Genomic DNA, 17,803 nt, shown 5'->3' on the forward strand with positions numbered 1-17,803 from the left:
CTCTGGGTCAGAGACAGTAACGTAATCATCTAAGCACAAGACTGGAAGTCAGGAAGCCTTTTATTTTCTTCTGTTCTTTATCTCACCCTGACTCGTTTTTCAGATAGGTTTTTCTCACTTGTAAAGTAGGAATTGTGACAGTGAGATTAGTGATGGAAAGTGTTTGGGGCACCAGTTATTATATATTGTTGAAGTATGATACAGTCTTCAATTTGTTGTCCCTTTTTTTTTAGGTGACCAGACCTAGAAACAGAATAACTCTGCTATAAATGGGATTAAACATATAAGTCCCATTTTTTGTAACAGATTTCATCTTGTCCGTTGGTAAAATAATTGGCCTCTGTAAAGAATCAGTAAGTAAACAGCCAAGCAATTTTTGCTAGTACATATTGTAATTCCCATTTTAAAAATTACCTAATAAAGATTGCCTTTTAAATAGAGCTATTTGGGTATATCAGGGGCATGTTGTACTAAACAAAAAGAGGAAAAAAAATCCCTCTGTCATTTGAAAGAGACTATTTAGCCTCTGAACATATTTGCTCCACACTAAATAATAATGTTATTCTCAGAGAAGTAGAACATGGTCTATATCCTTCTATTGGAAACAGTTTTGTTTTGTCTGAATACTTCACCCACTCCATCTACCTGCCCCCAAAACAACAGGCAGATTTGGCTAGTATATGTTTTAAGTAAATTTTAGGAGTGTCATATAAATTATTAATTTAATAAAGTTAATATTTAAATAACTTTTTAATCATTAACAAAAGTGGAAAGTTCAGAGTTAAGATATTCTTTTTCCTCCCCATAAAAATAAACATTAACAAATCAGTCTAATTCCTATGCATAATGTTGGTTGCTCTGGTTTAGAAAGTTAACTTAATGGTAGGAGATGGATATGAAGATATTACTTTGGCAAAGTATTAAGATTACTTTCATGCCCTTAAAAAGATTGTCCAAAAATGTTATTGACAGGTTAGTACCTGCAGTAGGAATTATTACCATTAGCATTATTAGCATATGGATATACTCATCACTGAGTTAACTGAGAGCTTTTCCATTTGTTTTCTCATCCTCTTACCTGGAGAAAGAGTCGAGGCCACTATGGTTTTTCGATAGGTCTTGTTTGTTGAACATAGCTCTCTTTTTGGAATGGGCAAGTCAAATAAATAAATCGTGCATATGTGGAAGAAGGGCATAAGATCTGCAATGCAAATTTATTCCTAGGAAAGGCCATACCACTACTTGGCCCTGGAAGATCCTTCTGCTCTTTGATAAATGAGCCAGTTGGGGGCTTGCTGCAGCTGTGCTTCCTGGTGGCAGGATCTGCGGTCGGAGTCCTGCTCCTTAGCATCCCTCTCCCTTCTCTCTCCTCAGCCGTGAAACACTGAGAGCTGGTCTTTAGCTACTGCATTAAGTATCGATTCTTCTCCGCTGATAACAGATAACCATTTATAATAGTGATACAAATACTGGTTGGGGAACTGTTAGCATATTACTTTCATTTTAAACAGAGCGACTTGCTAAAAGTGAGAAGCACGAGCGTTGTAGCGCTGTTTCTAGCTGTTGGCTCAGTGCTAACTGCTGGGCTTGTGATAAGCATGTACAATTCAGGCTCATTCGCTACACAGCAGTGCTTTGTTTTAACGCAAGACTTTAGTGCTTTTACATGTACCTAATGGGTGCTTTTTGCCAGTAACTGAAGAAAGAGGAGAACCTTGGATTTGCAAAGTCTGATTCTTGAGGTACTGCAGCTTTCTTATTCTCTTTAGGACTTGGAAAGCAATTGAGTGAAAGTGCTGGTATTTTTTCATGTGATTCCATTGGTATGCTGTGATTTCTTTAGAGAACTCTTTCCCAGGTTTTATTTGGCAAAAACACTGAAATACATTACTTAACTTTCTATGCATAGAATGGAAGCTGTGAGTCTAAGTCATTCTTTTGTGAGAGAGACAAGACAATTTATCTTTCATTCCTGTTGTCTGTTTTGATGTTGGAAGAGGCATCACTTTAATTTTGTGTTAACCAGTTTTCATTTTGGAAGAGCTATTTGAAATACTACTTCACAGTTACTTCAGAGCTTCAAGATCCTATAATGTAGTACAGTGCCAGATTTTCCTGATGTGTGCAAATGTGCATAGAAAAGTCAAGCATTTTTGGACCCCCAAATCTGATCTCTGACAGAGAAAACAATAGAAGCATTTCTGTTTTTTAAAAGTTATTTCAGCCACAGACAGATTCATTTTAGCTGGGATTCAGAGGTATTTCCTGTTCTGAATAGTAGGACTTATGATCAAAGTCTGATAGCACTTTTATCACCTTTCTTGGAAAAAATCTCATTTTGATGCGAGTTTTATTTATAACCATTATATATATTGTGACAGCACCTTGAGTATTCCTGCTGAGCTTCCACTCTGGGCTAGGAGTGGCACAAATCTCAGCTAGACCTAGCAACTTACGGCCTTTTGTTTGGCCTGCCGGTAGCTCAGGAAACGGTGGTCAACTGTTAAGACTACCTGGATGCTAAGAAGCAATGAGTTCTGTTTGTCTCATTTGTCAGTACACTAATTGGTCTAGGAGTGCGCACCTAACTTTCTGCATGTCTGTGCTGACTAGTCAGCACATACAGACCTTGGCCAATCACCATTGTGCCTCTTAGAAAAGATATCAAGGGAACACTGAAGAGAGATCTACTTTGTGATAGGATAGGGATATATAGCTCACTCATCTAAACATGAGGCGTTTAGTCTAGGCATCTAGGCTAGATGGAAGGAATAGGCAGAAGAAAGGGAGAGCCTTCTCTGGTGATTGACTTAGCCATGTATCTGAGAAGAGAAGGAATCACACTCTTAAGATGCTCACCTCGTTCCAGTGGTGAAAGGAGCAGCCTAGGCAACAGCATCTTTTAGATGGCCCAAGTTAGGTGAGGTGACTTTACCCTTAATGTCTCTATGTTTTTATTTTACTACTTGCAAAGTGAGGATAATCTAATTCTATGTGGTTTTGCTTTACAGTGCTTTGAGATTCTTGATGTTAGTTACGCAAATGCAAAGTAGCATCATGTTTGGAATTGCTAAGTTAATGAGGCAGATGTAATACTGTTTTTTTTGGAGTGGGCTTTATATTAATTAATAGATAGGAAGGAAGGCTTTGTTGTTAAAGCAGTGGAGTGTAACTTGAGATAAAAGTTCAGCACTGTATGCTGTCACAGGTTTCCTGAGTAACTCCAATCTGTATGTCCCAACTCATCTGAAAAAGTAGTTCCTGCTCTTTGGCTTGCGTGTCTGAAAAGTTTTTTCTAGTGACAACTGTCTCCCAGTCTGTGTCACTGCAGTGCCTAATACAACAATCTCACTGCTATCTCTAAACTCTACTGCAATATAAATAATTTAGTACCTGAAAACATAGTTTTGTATTATATGATGTATTTCAGAAACTTTGTTTAGTCTCATTTAACATAAGAGGGCAAAAACCTGGATAATCCATTGTAATGGAAGAAAAGCGGAGGCAATTTTGTGCAAGTTTGAGGAAAATATAGATAAAAGTTATACACATATGTCGTATTAGAATAATACCAAGTGGATCACATTTTGAGGGGTATCCCCTCAAGAAACAGATTTTACTACATAAAGTATTTGGACTAAACTGTTCTTAATTTAAAAACTACTGTGTAATAAGCAGTGAGTTAAATTAATCCTGGAATCTCATTGGTTTTGATAAGATTACAGCAAACGTTAGTTTGATCCACAACTATCCATTCACTTTTGCTGGTGAATTTTCAGCTAAAATTGTAGAGTCCCTTTTGGATTGTTTCCTTCAGATCTTAATTTTTACAAACTTTGTATTTGTTCTATAAAATATGAGGCATTCTTGTAATGGAGATACCTACTAGCTTGCAACATAGCTCCCAACATGGTTTTAATCCAAATATTATATATCGATGTGTCTCAGCTAAGGGTTTTATGAAATCAACTGTCCTCCTGTCCTTAAAGCAGGATGAATGTTAGAACTAAAAATGTCCTACTGATCTGAATATCTCAGTCTTCATATTGATTAATATAATAGTTATTTTTGTAATAATATAAATTTTTAATTAGACCCATTCTTGTTACTTGGTTTCTATGTACTGATTTTTACATATTAATCATTATAAAAAATAAATACTGTATCTGTAATAAATGATAGAAATGATAGGAAAAAATAAGGGAAAAAGTGGTGTCAGGATCGGAGCTGTATTGTGGGTGTCATATTTAGTACTGTTTCAAGTGTGTACTTTTCTTCTAGTTCCCCTTATGTTTAGACTAGAGGAACCTATTGCAGCATGAAGGAACTGTTTTGTGTCCAGAAGTCATTGCAAAGTGGCAAATACTGAATTTTTAATGTCCCCCACTGAATATAACTGGGGAAAGATACATTTTCTAAGAGATTTTGTAGATTGTTTTGTTTTGTGGGTTTTTTCCTAGAGGAAATGTGAACTGAATTTCTCTATTGTGAGGCATTTTAGGGTATGCCATATAAGTGTTGTACATGTATTGGAATAATTTTGAAAAATTCAGTAAAGTACAAGAATAAAAAGAATGTGAAATAGGCTCAATTTTGTTTTGTTTTTGTTTTTCAAAATAAAAATGGTTTTGAATGTCACTTGACAAAACATCAACTGAAGATACTGAGAAAAGCTTTGGAACTGATATTTTGTCAGGGATTGTAATAAACAGTAAGGGTCCTTTGTAATAATACTGAAAATGTTTCACTAGTAGAACAAAATGATTTTGCTGTGATCATGTATTTTTGCAGAAAACAAGTTTGGTATTTACTGAAGTCTTAGCATCTGTCTTAGCTACCTCATTATAAAAGGATTTATAGATGTATTGACAAATTACACAGGAGAAGAAATATAAAAAGCTAAAACATATTGATTATGAACAGGATTCCTTGCCTTTTGATGGACTTTTCCTTCTTAACTGGGGTATCACGGGCTTCAGAGACAACTGGAGACAACTCGTCCTGGAAGTTTATCATCCGTCCTTCATACTGCTGTATTCATCTGTCAGACCATCTCAGGAAAACGTATTTCTGATAAATGTGAATTATTCTCTTGTTAGAGATCAAGGGCTAGAGTTAGGGCTAAGGTATAAACTATCCTCCCTGGGAAAGTTACTCTACCTACTTCTTTCAAGGGTATGTGGTAAAAAGTGGCTGTATCTAAAGTGGCTCAAATAATTTGAAAGTTAAGAAGGATCTGGCTAGAAGCAAACAGGCTAAGTCCCTTCTTCTTCCCCTTCCAAGGCAGTAAGAATTGCACCAGGACTGCTTATGGATCTTTTCACATAGCCCTAATTCAGGTGAGGCTGAAGGATTTTCCCTTATCGGGCCCTTACAAATGCCTCCTGGTGTAGCTTTGATTCACTTCGTAAATAGGAAGAGCATGAAAAACAGTATATTTGTCCTCATAACTAAGGGCTAAAGTCAAAATCTCCTTTCCAGTGGTAATTTCTGAACATCAGTGCAACCAAAATGGCTATAGCTATAGCTAGATAACTGGGATTCCTGCTCAGAGCTGCTCTCCAGCTCTTCCAGGAAAACTTTGGATCTCATTTGGCTGAGCGGTTCTCCTTTGGTACCACCTGCTGCTCATATGCACAGGGCATCCTTCCCTGGGGCTTCTAGCTAGCAATTGTGTAAGAACACACTGGAAAGGCTGCATAATTCATGAGGACATAGTTAACTTACCTGCCTCGTGAAAAACGTCCTGAAAGCGCCCCTAAACTCAGAGAAAGATCCTACTTTGTCTTTTGGGTCTGGTAAAATGCAAAAGGTTCTGGGGGGATTTGCTGTATGCTTTGTTGCAGTTGTCTCCACTGTGAGACTTCAGCAATTGAGAAAGTCAACGACTTTTCCTTTAGCTGGATGTCTGCTGAGGCTTCCAGAGGAAGATTTGAAATCGAAAGTTAAAGGAGGGATGGGCATTGTGCATGTATCCCTAATTCTGGGTCTTTGGTCTACCAAAGTATTTATAAGCTAGCCTTTAACTCCATCATCAGATACATTTTAGTGTTTCCTATGCATGTTTTCTGTTTATCGTTATTTTCTGTAGAGTTAGGTATACTTAGAAATACATGTATTACTTATACGCTGTTTTCTCTGTCAAACAGAATTTGTAAGTCATTTATGTGAGCAGTACACAGTAAACCATTTTCACACAGTGTACTAAATATGAAATATACAGCATAACGTGCTAATAAAATGTTGCTAACATAAGTAGGCCACCTAAATTAGAGGCTAAGCCAGCTCTGTGATTAACTGTCTCATCTCCCGAATTGCACCTTTGGAAGGCTTCGGTAGGCAAAAAAAGTATGGTATATAAATATTGACAAAATTGTTAAGATCTAAAACCAGGAAAAAAACCAAATTATCTTGAAGTGTTATAGCAATTAAGAGTAGATTAATAAATATGTTATCAGATGTCACATTTGTACAGGTTTCTAGAAATGAGGAGTGAATAGTAGTATGTGAATAACTTGTTAAGTATTATTGCTCTTGCAATAGGCTTCTGCTTGTGTGTGAAAATTTAGAGTAGATTTCTAGTGGCATGTCACACGTGCACCTTCAGTGTATGTGCATATGTCTTTATTAATCTAGGGCTTCAAAAGCAATATTATGGAATAATTTCCAAAGAAAAGCTAGTTAAGAAAATTTGTCCGAAATTCAGAATCACATTTCTTCTGTGGTTATGATGATGTAGCTTTTTTTCTGGATGGTAATGACTGTATGGTGGCTTGAGGTTACTGAGGAAGAGATGGCATTGTTTTGCACTACTGAATGCTGGAGACTTCAAAGGGTACGTAACTTCAGCAGGTACAGAAATGTCGCTGTTTTATCCGGCAACGACCTTGGAACTTCCCTCGTTTTCAGCATATCACCGGGGAAGGCTGCATCAGATCAGCACTGGGTTAGGCAGAGGGATGTGTCAGAAGGAGGGAAAACATAAAGATGGACTCAGCTGGAGGTCAGGCCTAGAACAGCACCTCGTCGGATCATCAGGGACCGGTGGCGCTGACCTTTTTTTTTATTTGCAGCACAGACAAGGTTTACTTCAGCAGGGTAGCTTTATTCAATAAAGAAAATGGGATTGTATCTGGGCTATTTTATCGTTCATTGTAGAATTTCTGTCTTCACCAGGTTCTCCCTCTGAATCTAGCGTCTTCCTAGCAGATGTACAGAAACAGGAGAGGGTGCATATGCCTCACAGGAGTCTCGTTTTTGCTCAGTTGCAAGTCAGAAACAGCCAGCTCATTCACTAGCGGACACGTGAATACAGGATCTTTATACTAAAACTTTTATTTCTGTATTTAAAATTCCACCAGGGTTCAGTGAGAGGAAGGTATTTTGGGGTTAGTAAGAAATGTGTATTCTTCAAAACAACCCCCCCCTCCAAAAAAAAAAGTCCACAGCTTTATAAAATATCTGTTTTGTGTCCTAAAATAAAGCATGTATTTCATGCTCTATAAGTCTGAGGTTTGTAGCTGAAAAAGATTAAGTAAATAATTCAGAATTTGTTGTGTTTACCTGTTAATAATTAAGCAGGTTAGTCTGTGTACTTTTTATAGACATCGAGCTTTATTTATTTATTTTTATTTACTTGGCTTGTTCTGATTTTTAAATTTGAAGAAGTTTCTGCCAAGGAAGAGATCATGAGAGAAAAGGCATCAAGGAGTTAAGCGTTGCACAGGAAGCAAAATCTGTAGGGACGCATAGTCTCTGGAGAGAATGGAGAATTGTCATCTCTCGCTTCCCTTCTGCGTTCCCCCAGACTAGTCTCTAGTGCTTTGAGGGAATTAAATTTTAAAGGTGATAAAGAATTTTTGGACAAAAGCAGCACCTTTGATTCCTACTTTGTGATGCCAGTGACCAGGGATAGAGGAGTCTGTCTTTGTTATGAGGTGACATTTGGTTCGTCTCAGTCAAAGGAAAGTTTCAGCCTTGTTCTGTTTCAGAAATAGAACAGAAATTTGAAGTAAAAAATAAGGTAACAGACACATTGTATGTCTGTTTTCTTGTCGTGTGAATGAGTTACAATCGGGTGAATGGTTGTAAGCTGACGGCTCTAAAGTCTGAAATCTTCTTTGTTGTTTGAGGAGGTACAGAGAGGCCAACAGCGTGAGCTGCTCTCCCAAACACCTTTAGATCCGTCCATTGTGAGATTGCATCCTGTGGCAGGTTCATCCTGTGATAGTTCAGTCCAAGTGGATCAGTCAGGGCATCTTTGCTTTTGATGGTAATGAACAGGCCAATAGTTTCCCAGGTTCCTCTTGAGTCACAGTATCTGTCACTTGAGAAAAGGATGTGATGAGCAGCAAAAGAATTCTGTGTTCTCCATCCAGTAATTTTTGGTTGCTGTTTACATAATCTAGACCTAAGCATAGATTAAAACACAGAATGAGAAGAGATTTGGGTTTGGGTTTGGTTTTTTTCGCTCCCCTGCCAGGCAGTGATCCACCCCACTGCTAATCACATTCCCTCCCTGCCTTAAGCAAAGTCATTGCTTAATTTTTTTGAATGTTTGAACTGTTCCTTTGGTCTTGGCAGAGTAAGATATCATTTGATATTTTCACTCACCTTTTCCAAAGGGGAGAGAAAGCACAGGGTAGTGAGAAAAGTCAGTTGAAATGATTGGCATTAAAAGACAAAAGCTGCTGAAATGTGAGAGTGATCTTTGGACTGTATATTAAAAATCAAAGATTTAAAGAGACTGTTTATGTGAGAATTAATAGCCTGATTTTGTTGACAGTTGAAGTCTTCATCTGTTACCATGGCATGTTTTAATTCACTGTCTGCATTGGTATTTCCTTCTGAAGAAATACACAGGCTAGTTGCTAATACCTCTAATATTAAAAATGCCATTTGCTCCTCATGTTGCAGGTGATGATTTCTGTTTAAGTAAAGTTATGGTACATAAAGTTAAGAGGAGGTTAATCTGGTAGATAGTGTTACAGATGTTCCCCTTTCTCCCTCACGTGACTGTTGCTGTCAAAGGTAATTTTGTCCTGGGCCTCGGCAGTTAATCCAAGTCTTCCATGGAGATAAATATGGGCAGATAGTCCTTTTCAAATAGAATTTAGAAGTGCACAGGGAACTTAGATTGTTTTCTGAAAGACGTTTTCATGCATTAAGAATGGTACTGTAACGCTATTGTTTCTTTAAAATTTTTCTGTATATGTACAAAGCTTCCTTTCCTGCAAAAAAGCCAATTCATATCCATTTCATTATCTTATGCTTGCAGGCCAGGTCAGTGGTCTGCTTTGGGCGGTTGTCTTCAGAAATTCTCCAGAATCTGTCTTTATCATGGAGTTTAATGCTAGTCATTTGATTTATTCCTCTTTTTTTTCCCCTGGACAACCTTGACTCTTGAAACAAGTTAAAGAGATCTCAACTCTAGTTCTCAGTGGACAGAAGTCCATATCACAAAAAAAATTACTACAGTCAATAGTAATTGGTCTGTGGTTGTAAGTCCAATGAAAGAGGTTGAACCAGCCACAAAACCTGACCACTCAACATGGTCCCTCAGTTCAAGGCTGAGGTGCAGCGGTGAGCCTGTGTGAGTCAATCTGTTCTGCTGCTAGAAGAACAGTCCTGGAAATGAGAGACTTTGAAGCTCTAAGCCTGCCAGATTAGACTTTTCCACAAGCATTACATTCACACACAAGTCCTTTTTTTTTTTTTAAAAAAAAAAAAAAAGAGCATTGCTGTGATGCATTGTCCATTTTGCTAAGGACATACTTTACCCAATGTTCGTGACAGGTTGACTGAATCTCAAAAGAGACCAAGAGATTTACTGGTAGTCTCACAGTGAATCATTGTCTGAAACCCTTTTGGCTCCTATATTCTTAGCATTAATCAACAGTGATTCCTTTCATCCACTTGCTACCAGCGTTTAGTTTGTATGTATGATGACTGTTTGGAAGGAATTGGACTGGAGTGGTGGTAATATAATTTGTCGTATTCTTTGCATTTTGTTCTTTAAATATAGAGTCTTAAAAAGAGAAGATCCTCACAGTTATCATCCTATAAAATTTTCTCCACCCTCGGCGAAAGCTCCATAACCTTGAGAGACAATGTAAATAAAATTGACACGTTCTTTAAATATTCTTGAACGGAATATATTTATCTCAGTCTCACTTAATCTGATGATAGTTCACTGAATAGGATTTTTTTCATTAGTAGCAAATGTCAAAAGGCCATGCAGTTTATAAGGCATTAACATAAGGAAATGAACAAGTGTGTATAGTTCTTTCTTGTTTGCATTTGAACAGCAGTACAGTATGCTGTTGTTACTGTATGAGCAACTGGCATAGCAGAAGAGGCATTTTAAATTCAGCACTGTTTAAATTGTCCATTTCTATATTTCTTATTTTTGTGGTAGATCTCGTTCTGGTTAGATATTTTAAAAAGCAGGTTATTAAGCGTACCTAATTTGTTTCATCCTTGAAAGCATATTTTTCTAGGAAATTACCATGATCTAGTTCAAGCCTCTCTGAATATTGTGATATATTTTGTGACTTTGAGGTCAGTAAGCCTATTGTGATCCTATGCTGGAAAGTGTTTGCCTTTGCTTAGTATATGGGCTTTAACTTTCAAGTGGACCAAAAGTGGTTTCCTGAGTCGCATGCATAGTTTTTCGCAGGGTTGATGTCATGTGAATGCATCAGATTTAGAGGGTATTACTTGATATTAAATAATTTGAATCACCAATAAGCTGTTGATCCAAGTGAAACAATTAAATGTAAACATGGAGGTTGGAATTGAAAACAAAATGGATGGCCTGTAATTTTGGATATGGTATGCTCTAGTAGCTGTTTTGGTCCAACAAATGACCATCTCAAGTTTAAGGCTTGATTAATTTGAATCACATATAAAAATAGTTTTAAAACTATGTGGCAGAAATGTTGCCACTAATTCAACTCAGGCATTCAAATGTTTGAAAAAGATCGATTAATGATTGTGAAAATAAAAGTAACTGTAACAGTTTTACAGACTCTTGTATAGCACTTTCTGGCAAGAATCACAACTGACAAAAAGATAGCTGTGTACATCATGAGTAGCTGTACAAAATTTCAGATGCTAGTAGGCCAGAGAAGGGAAACTGAGACTTTTGACTTGGATTTAATCCTTTGCAGAGCTTGAGGAGATGTCTAAGCACCACCTTGGGTCTGACTGATCAGTGGGTTTAAAAGAGAAGATATTTTCTTTCACCTTGTGATCAGTTTTTCTGATGCTTTTCCCCCTCTTTTCATCTCTTCCAGATTCCCCAGTGCCACCCTCTCTTACTGGGCTCACTCAGCAGAGCCATCCCTCGCTGCAGCACATAGTGTGCCAGCAAGTACAGAGTGGTTCAGTTGTTAGATGAGTTAGACATTAGGCAAACAGCAGTTTCATACCTAATAGTATCGCTTAAATCAAACATACCCTCGTGCAATACACCTAACAGCATTTAAAGGTCAAAATCCTGTCCTCATTACTCAATATTTTAGGCCCTCTGTTTTGCTTTATTCATTGTCTGCGCAGAACTGACAGACTATTCCAGACCACGGTTGTGTAATGTTGGAAAGTGCTAACAGTTGCCATCCAGCATGTCTATTCAGGCAACTGCAGACCTTACGAAAGCTGAAGTGCATGCTGCGCAGCCTTAGTTCAAGCAAAATAAACCTTCTTCCCTGAAAACAGTAGAAGCCGCCATCGAACAGGCTATGCTGTGTACGCTCAGGACTGACCCACGTAGGCTGGGGGAGATTGCCATAGGGAAATTTCTGCAAATGCTGAAGCTGGGGCATCGTTTGATTGTGATGATCAGAGGTAAAAAGTACCCAGAAAACAAGAGGAAGGCTGCTGATGTGAAAAGAAATTGCGAGCGTGTCTCTGCGAAAGCAACAGAAACATCCCTGTAGCAGCCAGGAACTGGTGGGAAGTCATGCTTGGAAATGCTGAGCCTGAAAGCCTGCTGGTGTTACATCTTCTTTATTTGAGAAAGCAACACTTTGTGTCCTTTCTCTCGAAATAAGCAAGGGTGCTCCACAGAGGGGTTCTTTTCTGTTAACAGATTACTTTTAACAGGTAACAGATCACAGGTCTGTAAACAGATTAAAAAAAAAAAATCTGAGCTTTGAGGAGACACGTGTGTAGCAAATAAGTGCAGTTGAATCAGTTCTGCAGTATGACAAAGGTGTCAAAATCTCAGTGATTAAAATGTCTTCGTGGCTAGCTTTGAAAACCATCACCAGCGAAGGATTCGAGAATACCGGTGGGCTAAGTTAGCCCCATCCTGCCATACTCGAGCTGGTATTCGCTTTGTACACAGGTTCTTAGGTGGAGGGTCAGCGCTTCAGGGGAATGAAGGGATCTCGCTGCTCCTGCGAGGAAGCAAGAAGCCTGGCTGGAGTGGATTCAGGCACTGAAGTCTAAGTGAACCTCTCATAACAGGAGTTGGAAATTATGCCAATCAGATCCCTAAAACTTATTCTGAATTGGTGGAAGGAGAGTGCCCAAGTCTATTTTCAGACTTCAAAATACTTACTCTTTCCTCAGCTATTTGGCAGCCAGTTCTGAACATTTTGGTAATTAGTGGTATATGGTACTAAGTCTGCTTTTAGTTGTTTTTTCAAAATGCAGCCTATAGAGAGGTTTTCAGAACATTTTAGTCATTAAAGCTGTTTCTAGTTGAAAGATGCAAAGATTTTATACACAATTTTTCATTCAAAAAAAAATAAAAGAACCTCTTCAAACTCTGGACCTGTTAGAGAACTTACCTGTAACTTTTTCCGCAAATTCATTTGAATGGCAAACATAAATAGCAAAACTTTGGTTGTAACACCCATTTGCTTTTATCTCTAACAGGAATGAAACTACACTTAATGGAAAAACTGAGATTTTAAATTTTTTTTTAAAGCATGGAGTCTTACTAATTGGGTGTTGAGCTGTGTAACTTTTCTCTCTGAAGCATGTGTGTAACATGACATTTCGGATAGTAGTACCTGTAGCTTATGTCTTTGTCATGTGTGTACTAAATATGAATGTGTAGGACTTTGTTTTGTCTTCCTTCAGATAGCTATGTTTATATATATACAGCATTCCACCCACTTCCCCCACTGAATGCCTAGCTATTTGACTGTTACGAAAACTCAAGGTGTTGTGTGTGCAAATCCCTAAACATGAGCATTTCTTTTCTTTACAGCAGCATAAGAAAGAAGTGTTGAGAGCTGCTCTTAACCCTTTTGGAGTCCGACGACAAAAGGTAAAACCAAATGCTAGTTTTTGGGTTTCTGACGGTGTTGATATCATAATTGTTTGGAAATGCTATTTCCCTATCACATTTGAACTGAGAATTCCCACAGGAGAAAAGCAGGGGTGTGGTAAGAAGACTCAAAATGTTATTAGACCTCTTTAAGAGCACCAGCATATCTGGGCATAAATTATACAGGTAAGTTACAACTGGTAAACCACAATTATTTATTTTACTTAATATGAAAACATTGGTGTTAAGAGTCAGTGGGACTTTCAGTAGGGTTTAATATTGCTAAGGATTTAATGATTTTTGTCCCACTATAACTTGATAGTTTTTATGATATATAAAGTTTTTTCAAATTACAGTAAGACAAATCCTGTAGCTCTTCTCTCAGGCAAGAGTCCCTCAATGGGAGTTTTGCCTGAGTGAGAACTGAATGAGGTCTAAATAATTAGCAATTAAAATATTCAGTTATTGTGCTACTGTATATAACAAAGCACTGGAGGTATTAAAAATTGCTAATCTCCTCCTTATTAAAATGTTAACTGCTAAACATAATACAGTTTTGCATTTTCTATCATTCATTTTTGCAGTTCATTAGTAGAGGTGAAATGTTTGTGACAAATAGTCATTTGAACTTTTAAGGGATTGACTTTGTTTTCCTGGCATTTTAGTTAATATTTCTGACTGAGTTAATTTGTAAGTGGAAGTGTTTGTGGAAGCCATGGATTTTAGTAAAAAACTAGATAATGTACAGAGAGTAACTTCTGATACAGCATTCGTGAGTATTTGCAGAAGAAAACAGATGGTAAGCTACTCATCAGGAGACAGAGCTAGGCAATTTAGGTGGCCAATTTGTATATGTTTTGATCAGCAGCTTCTTGTAATGAAGTCCAGTAATAGGTTAAGGATTGTCCATAGAGTTTACTGGGCAAATAATTTTCAGTGAGACGCTAGCATGTGAACTATTCAGCAACAGGTTAAGAAGCAAAGTTGGTGAAATTGTTTAGTTGTGCACCCAGCTCTGTTAATTGGCACGTGAGCTGTTTATTACTATGCTAGTTGATGAGAGCCAGACTGTGCTCTCATCCTACTTCACTGCACAAAAGAATAAGAAGGAGTAAGATGCATCTCCTGTCTCCTTCATCACATAGCAGCAGCAGGAGGATGTGTGGAGAGGGAGAATGGTATTTGATGAGTGAGAATGGAGTGGTAAGTGAAGGTGATAACTGGTAGAGGAAGGAGGTGACTTACTGGAAGGATTTGGTGACAGGTGACAGGTCCCAAGGGAAGGCGACTCCCTCAAAACTGTTTCTCCTATAGCCACTCTCTGGAGTAGTTTTTGTTAGTTATTGTGCCTAAAGGTTTTTTTTTCTAATCTTTCTGAAGAGCCATTCTAGGCCTATGCATTTAATTGTGCCATATAACGTTGTTGGCAATTCAGGCCATGATTCTGCAAGGGTTTACACATGTATTTCACTTACAGCATTATGAGTAATCCTGCTGAAGTAGATGAGATTAATTGCAGGACATAAAGCATGTATATTAGTCTTTGTAGTAAAAGAGGTGTAGTTTCATTTATTTATTTATTTATTTTCAGCGTGGGACATTATTTTTAAAAATACATAAATACATGGGATTTTCCACCAATTTTGTGGCAATTAAAGAGGATGTAGATGGTAACAGAATAAGCTTTTCTGCTTCTTCCCAAAATCCACAATTTTGTCAGGTTCTCAGCTGTAAAGTGTGAAAAAGAATAGGCTGCTATCATTTTCCTTTTTACATGCACAGTTAAACCTCCAGCTAGAATGAGATGATCATATAATTTATTATAGAGGAGTGAACAGGACAGAAATCAAACAGGAAGGCATGTGTGCTTATGTGGACTCTTGTTTATAATTTCATCAGATTGGTGCACACCTCAGACATTTTATTTAGTGATAAGATATGCAAATTGTTCTGGAGCCAGCAGCAATACTTTCACCTGAATGTCAAAACTGACAGAGATTTTTAAATCAAACCTCAACAACAACTTGTATTTTAAAGCAACTATTCCTAAGATATAACCACCAATTACAGACGAGTAAGTGCAGAATTGTTTTCCTACTTTCCTTCATACTATTTTCCTTCCTTTCTCATTTACCTCCATGGAGGAACAAGGTTGCAGGCTTACCTGTAAATACTGGGTGTAACTATAGGCAACAGTGCAGAGGAGCTATGAATTTCTATGGAAGAGCACGCAAAGCACAGGAATGCAGGTTGAAAGTGGGGAGACTTATGAAATGAGATTTACCAGAGACAATATCTTCTGGTTTTCCAGATGCCTACATCACACCTTCCATATCTGTGAAGGAATGGGTATTGCAAACTCTTAATTTCAACTGGTTTCTCTCTCTTTGTTTTTAGTTCTATTGCATGTGTGTCCTTAAATCAGAATGTGGTAGTAGAAGCCTGTGGATACAGTGGAAAGTTTGGACGATAGCTTTTTCTTGAGATTGAGAACTGAAATCCCTCAGGGCTGTGGATGTTTAGCTGCTGGGGTTTTGGTTTTGAGTGTACATACAGTCATGGGAGAAAGGGTGTCACTGAAAATACAGCTTGGGATTTAAATGTTAGATGTGTTTCTTTTTGGAATCTTTGTTCAAGTCAGTGCTCACTGCCTATAAAGTGATAATCCTGTGTATTTTCCCCAGATTAAGTTCCTCCTTTCTGTGAATGTGTGCACATGACTATGTCCAAACTCTTCCATCTGAAGTTTTCCTAGGGCTTTCTTGGCTTGTTTTCTTCTTGTTGTTTGTAGTGTGTGTACCTGTTAACCACAAAGATATCTGGGCTGAAAACATTTAACAAAGGGTAACAACTTAAGTATTGCTGTATCTGTGCATGAGTATATGTGTGTGTGTGAGAGAGAGCTGTGATTAGAGAGATTATGAAAGATTGTTATTTGGTTTTGATTACATGCCTAGCTGTGTATGTTGTTCTGGCTCCCTGCATTCTCTTATATCACTTGGTCATTGTGTCCTAATAAATTGTCCTGTATGACAGATTAAAATTTCTGGTCAGTTGCTTTAGTTGGTACCAGCCTCTTCCAGGTGGGATTTTGTTTTCCACCTTTAAATAAGAGCAACATCTTTGTTTTCCTACAGAATGAGAAAAAGGATTTATATGTGTTCATGATTAGAAAGATATGACCTGTCCATACAATGTAAATCACATAATATATGCTCATGGACGTGGGTCCCATAGCTTTCAGGGTCCCCAGAAGTACTCTTTGTGGAAAAGGACTTCCAAAATACTCAAGACTTACTACTTGTGCAGATCTAGGCTACTGCAGAACATTTTGTTTACAACAACTAATTCTAGGACCTACTTTGGTGTTGTGGATACTTAACTCCTACCCACTCAAACAGAGGCACTTCAAAATAATTAAAGTAAATGAATAATCGACACACAGAGCAAAGCCTTTCAGAGGGAAAGTGAGTTTATTGAAAGAAAGAATTTACTTTTTTTTTGCTAAATAGTTTATTTCAAGGTCTTCTTGAATAAGCAGCAAATGCTTTTGTTGGAAAATAAAAAATAAAACTGAATCTTTGATTGTCATTTCTGCCATGGCTGATGACGTTAAATCATTGAAAGCTAGAAAAAATCAGATGGAATTTGTTTTTTCAAGCTGAAGTCCAGGCAGTAGTCTATTGCCTCTCTGCAAAATGCTGATTGAGGTAGCACTGAGAGAAATACAGTGGGTGTTGCGGTATGTTCACCTTTAATGCACTGCTTTAAAAGAATATGAAAGATTTGAAAGAATTTTGAAGAATTTCTGGAGCTTGCTGGGGACTGCAGGGTAAAAGCACCAGAGGAAGGGGAACAGCCATGAAGACACTGATTTTTCCCTGATTGGCTATAGGGATACTCGTGGTTTAGTCTTCCACCTAAATGGATGCACTTTAACCATCTGCTCCAGTACTAACACCATGGCTGCAGCTATCAACATTGATACTTGACAGTTGCCATTAGAGTTGTTTGCTTACTGCTGTATAGGGAATAATTGCCTATAGCTGATACCAATAACCTTATTAATCTTACCAAAACCTATGCATACATATTTGATAAATGGTGATACTGGAATCTGTCATATTCTTTCAACATCAAGCTTAACAGAAATTCTCTGCTCCTGCACATCTTCCTTACATGTAAACTCTAAGAGGGGAAATTCAGCTTCTTTCTTACGTTGACATTACATTCGCTGTTTTTTCTGTGCTGAGTTTGATTCCAGGCATCCAGCAGCATTCCAGAGGGAGAGGTGACTGGCATCGCAGCCTACACTGCTGCTGCTCTACTTGTCATGAATAATAGCCCACCGGGCTAGTTAATCATTACACTAACTTTTTCCTGTTCCTTCATAGCTGATTGCTGCCCAGGGGACATGGGTTACCGCAGTCTGGCTGCCAGCACAAAGTTCAGTATTGTGCCTGCGTGTGTGTTTATGTTTACCTGCATGCATATGCATCGTGTTGTTCAGCAGATATTCTA

The 17,803-nt window shown here is 37.9% G+C and overlaps 1 protein-coding gene across 14 annotated transcripts in view; it reads left to right on the plus strand.

The window, feature by feature from the left end:
- ZBTB20 (zinc finger and BTB domain containing 20) overlaps positions 1 to 17,803 on the plus strand; it is a 470,118-nt gene that overhangs the window by 48,238 nt on the left and 404,077 nt on the right. For 12 of the 14 annotated variants that reach the window (XM_072882091.1, XM_072882038.1, XM_072882100.1 and 9 more), the window contains one exon: positions 13,223 to 13,282. The exons of the other annotated variants lie outside the window; for them this stretch is intronic. The gene's annotated coding sequence lies outside the window, so the exon portion shown is untranslated. The remainder of the gene's footprint in view (positions 1 to 13,222; positions 13,283 to 17,803) is intronic. 14 annotated transcript variants of the gene reach the window in all.

This window comes from Ciconia boyciana, chromosome 1, assembly GCF_034638445.1.
Source record: "Ciconia boyciana chromosome 1, ASM3463844v1, whole genome shotgun sequence".
In the NCBI taxonomy this organism is placed as follows: Eukaryota; Metazoa; Chordata; class Aves; order Ciconiiformes; family Ciconiidae; genus Ciconia; species Ciconia boyciana.